The 8,579-nt window shown below is 37.1% G+C and overlaps 2 long non-coding RNA genes across 2 annotated transcripts; both read right to left on the reverse strand.

Annotated features, from left to right (window-relative positions):
* Positions 1-249: 249 nt before the first annotated feature.
* On the reverse strand, positions 250-735 carry lncRNA:CR44598 (long non-coding RNA:CR44598). The gene has a single exon (NR_124221.1). It is a non-coding gene; the product is annotated as a long non-coding RNA:CR44598 (long non-coding RNA).
* A 2-nt stretch (positions 736-737) lies between these two features.
* On the reverse strand, positions 738-1,184 carry lncRNA:CR44597 (long non-coding RNA:CR44597). Its single transcript, NR_124222.1, has one exon. It is a non-coding gene; the product is annotated as a long non-coding RNA:CR44597 (long non-coding RNA).
* Positions 1,185-8,579: the final 7,395 nt, after the last annotated feature.

The following is an 8,579-nucleotide window of genomic DNA, read 5'->3' on the forward strand; positions in this document are numbered from 1 at the left end:
ATAGTCCAGAGACTATCTTTTAAAATATTTCAATTGGGATTTTCCTCTCATATAAGCCATTTAATACATTATATTAACTTTTAAATGTGACGTATTTGTAAAGTTCTCTTTAGATCAAAGGCCCATGATCTTATCTTGATTAGCATCTATTTTAGAAAAAAAGTAATTTGGAAATGTAACTTTAGAAAGATTTCAGCAAAAAGAAAAAAAAAAGAATCAGCAATTCCCAGAAAGGGAAAGGGCAGTTTTCAATGGAAGCTTGGAAGAGAAGAAAGTGGAGACCGAGAGCCTGTCAGTCAAGTGAAAAGAGGGCATTAAGAACGAATTTTGTTGGATTTTTTTCGCTTTACAATTTGTGGGCCAAAAGAAAAAAAAAAGAAAAGCGAATAAAATGAAATAAAATCGAGTGGGAAAAGTTCGACACAGCATGCGAGTGTGTGAGCCAAGATAATGCAAGGAATGCGAACTGGGTGTGTGTTTTTCTTTTTTTGGGTTGGGGGGTTGGTACTGGACACTGGACTTTGATTATAATTCCAACACCTACAAAGTGAAGCCGACGGAGGACGAAGGACGAAGGACGGGGAAATTGCGACGACGATTGACAGTTGAAAATATAAAAGCGGATTTGTGTCCATCCAAGTTTCATGTGTGTGCTCGTCGGAGGGTGAGATTCGGGATTCTGGACTCTGGATTCTGGGTACGGGGTTCACCCATGGACAACATGAAAGGCCAGTGGAAGTCCTGTGGGAAGTGTGAACGAATGTTTTGCTGCAGATAAGCAAAATATCTGTAATAAGAAATTCTTTTTTATTTTCTCTCCTTCCGTCCGAAGTGTTTTTTATGCCACACGTCCATTCCATTCACTCCATTCCATTCGCTGTTGTGTTGTGTTTTATTCGCTTGCTTTATATTCAAAGTGATGTCCTTTGGGGCATTCGTTGTTGCCGATGTCCTGTTTTCTTACGCCCGTGTGCGAAAATGTCCATCAGCCGCCTGAGATGCGTGCCTAAGACGATTTCTTTTATTATTTACGGTAGGTTTTCCGCTGTGGGGCTGATGGGGGATGAGATTGGAAATGGAATCGCTGGATAGAACAGACATATGTCTAATGCTCATTGTTGTATGTCCTTGCATTGTCAACGACGAAAGGCAGACGAAGAGTTGCGGATGTCTCACTGGCTGACGGTCTGAAGTCAGCCGATAAGCTTCACTAATTTTATTTCTGTTTTTTTTTTTTCCGGATGAAATGAGTGCTGCCGGGCATATAACTAGGTTTAAAACTACTAAGACAGTTAAGTCCCAAGTCAGTACTTATCGCATTTAATTCACTTATTGAAATATTTTTGCAAATTTTAATTTCCTCGACCGTGGCGTGCATTGGGAATGCAAAACTGGAACAGCAATAAAATGCATTTTTTCTATGCATAGATAATTGTGGCTGAGCTAAAAATGCTTTTCGAGCATTTTCCACATTGGTCAGTTTGCATGCTATGTGCAAAGAAGTATTGTTTGAAAATGGAGTGTTAATTTATTGGTCTGGAGGTCTAGATGCGATGGCCACCTGCGGTGCCAATATACCCCGCACCAATGTCTGCATGAATTTGCAATATTTCACACTTTAGTAAATTTGCATGATGCACCGTGCCACACGAATTGCGCTTTCAGTCTGCCACCGATCTGACTATCTGATTATAATTAGTTTTGAGTTAAGATTCAAGTTTATGCATTTCCAATGGGCCTTTCTGCGTAAAGCCATAATAATATTACAATATATATGCAACCTACGCATATATATGGGATTTTGTTTTCTAACACGAAGTTTGACGGCAGGAAACATTTTCAAGACATGCATTGTAATTATAATTATGAGTTTATGGTTTGTTGGCAAGCTAATCTTCTATATACATATATAGCATTTAGTGTCTATCTTAAAGTTGTGGGAGTTAAAAAAGAAGAGAAATTGATTATATCCATTTTCGTTCTAGTTAATACCATCTATAGACTGCAATAAGTTCCGCTACTATGCAATAAGTAATCCGCAGATGATCGCAACATCATTAGAAGACATACAGCCACGCCCCAACATATCTAAATCTGTAAAAGTGATTAAACAAACTACGGCTTATGCAGCAACAGTTTGTGGCAAGATTTTCACGCAAGGCGATGGAGTCCAGCTTAACTGGATCGGAGTAGATTTATTAAATTATTCCCACAGACATGTTATTACGTTGCTTAATAATGGCTTGTGGGGAGCTACCAGCTAATGGCTGAGTGCCTTGAATATGCTCAGACCTGAAAATATTTTCCACTTGTTGTAAAATGTATTAAAAACAAATTACGTTTTAATGTGTTTATTAGTTAAGCTCGTGGATTAGACTTGGGTGGATTTGCATGCCTGATTCCCATTAAACTCTGCACGAGTGAGCTTTTTGGGGCGTGATCTGCGATGTGGAGTGCAAATTTGAAATGTGTTCGCCGGTTTTACATATAAATAACTCGCACAAAAAAAAAAATATAGCTTACGTGAGTTTATCATTTGCATGTCAAAGTGGCATTAGAATTAAATGCTAATCGCCGACTGCCCCTGACTAAAAACCACCTTCGTCGTCGACAAGTCATTATCAATTTCCATTCCATCAGCGGCAGCCGTCAATTTTCATAGTTAGCATAATTTTATGTCTTACTCGGCCGCTATATAGTGCACATACATATGTACATACATACATATGTATATGAACGGGTTGTGAGATAGACTATCTTGGGCGGTATAATGATGGGTTGGTTCTGACCTGATATGGTTTTCTCTCGGCTTATTCGGTGTGTACTCCTTCACAGTTTATCTATGCATAGACAATTTATATACATACATACTTAGGATTTCGTATAAATTCATCTGGCTTGCATGTCTTTTGCTATTTAGTTGGGTGGGTATCTTGCTTTTATTATATATATATTTATATTGGAGTTTAAATTTTCATTCATGAATATGCTAAATACTGATGTTTCTCTAAATGATTAAGAAACTGTAGTTAAATGGGCAATTGTTCTAGTACGGCTTGGGAAATCATATCATTTAATGTAATGTAACGTATTTTTATAATTGTAATAAAGCAGCACTAAGATTTTATTTAGTTTAAATTACTGATTTAATTATATTTCCAGACAAATTGAATTTAATTGGATTTATTTGCATCATTATTTTTTTTTATAGGCAAGCCATGTATTTTCCTTATTTGCTATTTTCTTGAAATATTCGTTCAAAATTTCTCTACTGCAAAACCACAAAATGGAAGCCACAATTAAAATGAAGATTACAAATGGCATTTTATGATTGCAGCTCATAAATCAATGGCAACAAAAGATGCAAGGCGCAAAAGTAAAGTACAGAAAAATTATGCCAAATTTTAAGTTTAATATATTATAGTTATTTTTCAAAATTAATTTCATTTGCTGGCTGCACAGTTGCACACCGTTGAGTTATGTTTTGTGGAGGGGGCAACAAATCGCTTTGTAGCAAAAATATAATAAAATAGAAAATGAAATAAAAGAAATATTAAATAAATTATGAGGCGAAATGAAAGATGTTTGTTTGGGTGCAGTTTTGCGTATCCGAGTATCTTTTGCATTGCCTTTTTCAGCCGGTTAACGTCTATATTTCCTTGTTGTTGTTAAAAGAACTATTTTTTTTTGTTGTTTTTGTTATTGTGGTTATGGTTGTTGTTGCCGGCAAGCGACAGCAGCGAAAATTAATGAGCATAATTAACAACACGCAGGGCGTTGCGGATTCGAAATGATATCATTGCATGGTCGTTGGGTTGAAATTTTGGTGCTGTGCATTTTTATTGCCACTTAGCAAAGGTTTTTACCATCGTTTTTTTTTTTTTGTTTTTCGCCAGTATTATTAGTTTTGGTTTTTACTGCCAATGCATGTCTATATCGGTACAATTAAATTTGTTGCACTCGCTGCACAAAATGCATAAACAGTTTTTGCCTTTTCGAGGCGGCCGGCTCTTCTGTTCACAATTTGGCACGCAAATTGTTACCATTTCATTTTTTTTTCGACTCGAAGGCGGTTGAGTATTTGCTTAAGGCCTTCAACGAGGCAGAAACTCCAAACTAAATTAGGTATATACATACATCTGTTTGCAATGTTTCCATTGCTAATTACAGCAAATTAGAAGTGATAAAGATCTCTGAGAAGAAATGGGTTGCTATTGATGAAATGATATTCGTTGAAACCACAAGCAGAAAAGTTATCCAAAACGAACTGTAAAGTGCAATAAAATAAGTAATTAAAAAACTGAACCGCACTTCTGGTATATATTTTTATCAATTTTTTTCTGCTTAATACAAATTAGATATGCGCTAAACATATAAAAAAATGCAAAAAACGGAAAATAAATGCAATCCAAGAAATTCTAATAAATTTATATAAAAAATAAAATATTAATTAAGAAATGTTTAAACAAAAATGCAGTTATCCAATATTAAGTGTAATCCAAGGCTGAGTATTCCAAGCTTAGGCGATCCGTTCGCGAACGCCGTCCAAATGCGATTGACTGCAAAGTCTTGCCGTCTTCTTGCCTTTTATACAAATTTGTAGCACTGGAAAGGTTTCCAATTTAAAGGAAGCTCACAAAATTTGAATATGCGCACTGCAACGTGCGCGACATTAATAAAAAACGACAATTGGAATGGTGTACGTTGATTTTTGGGGTGGCATTGGAATGGTTAACCAACCCTTTGATAAAAAATGAGCGAAATATATTCCGTAACCCCTTCTTTTCATTTCAGTACTTACCCCTTTTTTTGTGAATATGACATTTTTAGAACAATCTGAGTGTGACCCTGTGCCAAGAATAACTCTACACCTAGATTTGCAGTGTGACTCCTTTTTTGGAGACAGCACTGCCAGTCAGCACATCGACTTTTAAAGTATTAAAAAATACCACACCTTTCAAATCAAAATACAATTTGTGAGACTAACAAAAGTATGCTTACCTTTTGTTTGGCGGAATTCTTCTTGTTTTTACCTGCATCATTATCACATTTGCCAAATATGCATCCGTGCGCATGTCCAATTTCAACAATCTCCAGCGCTGTCAATCAAAATGCAAATAGTTTTACCTCATTAAAAGCAATTCGAGGGGCAGCCGTACCAAATGCAACGTCAAAAAAGAAAAAAATGCCACCGAGAATAATTTACATTTTCCAAACTGACGAAACAAACTTTTGAGGAGACGCGCGCTTGCGCAGTGTCAACAATTAATTGATCCAAGACGAAAAGTCCTCAATGTCTGGTTGACTGAAAAATCTAGTGACGAATCGTAAAGATCAGTCTGAAATTATCGTATGAAAATTGAAAAGAAAAAGCGATGGGAGAAAAAAATCTGTTCTATACGATATGATTTTGTACAAAAAACTTGACTTGGCAGAAAGTTATTTCAAATTTATTCAAACTCTGTATAATATAAACTATTGAATGGAAATTTAGTTGTAAATTAAAATTTTAAAAACATTTTAATTGATTTTAAAAATAAATATACATTAAAAATTAATAAGTATCCACATTACAACAATTTAATATAATTTTATGTTTTATATTTTATTACTAAAAAAATACGTACAGAAACCCCTAATATATACTCATATATCTGAATCCTTGAATATGGCACGGTTTTCATAATTGATTTGCATGCATATTCACTCCACTCACGCAGCCATCTCAAAACGTTTGAATCGAAAAGCTTGCATCTGTTGGCGACTTCAGCTGCCGGCGACGTGTCGTTTGTCGTTTTCAACGGTTTTTACACGATTTGGTCAAAAACGTCAAACTGACTGACAGCTGCCAACTGGAGGCCCCAGGCCAACAACACTTCAACGGCAATGTCGCCAACTCACCTCTCTCTGTCTATAACACACACTAGCTATCTCTCTCTCTCTCTTTTCGCCATGTGTCAGATTTGAGTTCGATCTTGCAGCTGTTGGAAAACAATTTTTCGATTGAATAATTTGCCAAGTTTTTTTTTTTTTGAGCTGGAGCTTAGACTTCTGCTTATTAACGTGGCAATAATTGCAATTGCAAATCGAAAATTTGCATAATTATTTAGAAATCACGAGGCTAGTTAGTCAGTTAATCGTCCGCTGATTGGGTCTTATTACCATGAACTAAGTTAAATGGAATGCTGGCAAAAATCGAGCACACGTCGATATTGAGCAATGGCCAATTGTTGATTTGGTAAACTTTTACATACACGCCAAGAAAAATAGATGAGAAACAACGAGCTTCTTATTTTTACGGGCTTTCTAGGAAATATTGCATAATATGCAGTTGATTTTGAAACACTTTGTGTATGGTTGTGAGTATTTCCGCTTGAATATTATTCATCCTGCAGTAAGCCCAATTATTATTCATTTATTTGAAAATATTTCACAACACTAACGATTACAAAGTAGTCGACAAAAGCGCGCATTGTTCTGATGATTTTCGCAATGCCAATTTCCATTTCCAACGAATGTAAATTTTCCGCCGCGGACTTTTCGCCTTTCAATTCAGCATGAGTCAGGCCTCAATTAATTTAAATATTGGCTCAGACGTTGCTGGCTAAAAGAATGTTGGCATCTGACGGCTACTGTTCGGGCCTTCAATGACGCAGATGATGATGATGTTGATGATGATGTGTTGAGGTGTCGGCGCTTTTCAAGATCACCGACACGCCCCAGCCGAGTGCATCATCTGAAGTGGGTCGGCTTGTGGCATATTCCACTGCTGATTTTGCGCTTATTAAAGATTTTTAAATACTGTAATTTGAGCAAGAAGACTTGAGATGGACTTGAACTCGCCGCTAGTAGAGTGCCAATTTATCAGGGATTCGTCATGGTCCTTTTTGGAGTGGCTAATTTAGAATGCATTTATGAAAAATCATCCAACTAATTGTCATCGAGTGAAATCCTTTTTAAAGCACTTCACTCTGTGTTTATGCACAATTGATAATTGTTCGGTAACAATTACGGTCAGGTTTCCATTTTAAATTTATTCAAACATTTAGCTGCCCTCAATTGACTCGATTCGAATCGAAAACTTACATATTTGCTCTGCTTGTCATTGAACCGATTGATTGTGCCTTATAAATGTGAATGTTGTTTTTAAGCTATAGTACAAATACATTGGTTATTATGATTACCAAAGTTCTTTTAACTTATGTTCAGAACAACGTTGGATCTTTCAAGTTTTGAAACAATGTAGAAAAATGTCTTTGAAATAAAAAATACATACATTTTTTTTTAGAAATATAAAAGTTACTTTGTTGTATACATTTTAAGGGTATCCAAACTTCGCCTTTGGCTTGCGAAATTCCGAGTATTGCCTGGCAAGCTGGGCATTACGATCAAATGCACTTGAGAATTAACATTCGGAATGCCTTTAACAACTGATCGAGCTTTGGCATTTAATTGAAAGTCAACATACTTATGCAAATCCCAGCGGCTGACCACCTAACGAGCCACCTCGGACCGCAGCTCACCTCATCTCAATGGACTTGAATCGGCCGGGACAAACGGATTTGCATAGAATGAGATACGCGAAGGATTTTGGCCAGCTGATTTGCATGCTCGTATAGTCCGTCCAAAGGGGTTAATATATGTACGTACATATGTGTGTGTATCCACCGGATACACGAATTCCGCGGCCAGCGTAGCAGACAATAAATTATGACAAAGGTTGCATTAAAATAATTTACAAATTAAACAACAGAAATTACATTAAAATGAGTGAAAATGTGGCAGCCGACGAGAGACGGCAAAAAGCGGAGATTCCTTTCCGAGAAAGCCAGTTGGATGCCGCTGACCAAGCCGAAGACCAGGCTCGAAAGCTTCTGCCGATGCTGACTGATGTTAATAAGGCGTCTCATAAATTATCAAGGCGAAACGTGCTGAGAGACGCAGAAGAGTGCCTGCCAATGGCACTCCATCGGGCTTCAACTTTCGAGATGGCAGCGTGTCGAGTTGGATTCTTTGGGGCACGATGTAAGATCATGTACTAGGACTCAATTTCGGAAAAGATCAACAACGATCTCTATTTTCCAGAAATTACAACTAACAATGAAAATATCCTTATACGAAAAACAAGACCTTTAACATAGACTTAACATAAATACATATATACAAGGTTATTATAGTTATAGTGTTAAACTCACGTATCCATCACCAGTTTTCCTCTTGGTAAACCTCATCTTTGGCCATCCACTTCGTCAGCGTTTTGTTGTTGTATGCAGTGGACATATGCAATGGCGCGCTGAACACAAAAAAATTTACATTGCATTTATACGGATGCGAAATGCAAGACGAGCTCAAATGAGGCGGAGATGGGATGGAGGTGGGTTCGGGAATGGGAATCGAGATCGGGACGGGGATTGGGGGATGGGAATGGCAATGGCAATGGGAATGGGGATGGCTGCCACTATTAACGTGACAATTTGTGATTTGTGCTGGATGCTGCTGTGACTGGTTGGTATTTAGAATTTCTTTCTCAGTGCCAGCTTCTCAGCATCCTGTTGAATGCGTTGAGGAAAGCGTCGCCA

The sequence above is a fragment of the Drosophila melanogaster genome, chromosome 2L (genome assembly GCF_000001215.4).
Source record: "Drosophila melanogaster chromosome 2L".
In the NCBI taxonomy this organism is placed as follows: Eukaryota; Metazoa; Arthropoda; class Insecta; order Diptera; family Drosophilidae; genus Drosophila; species Drosophila melanogaster.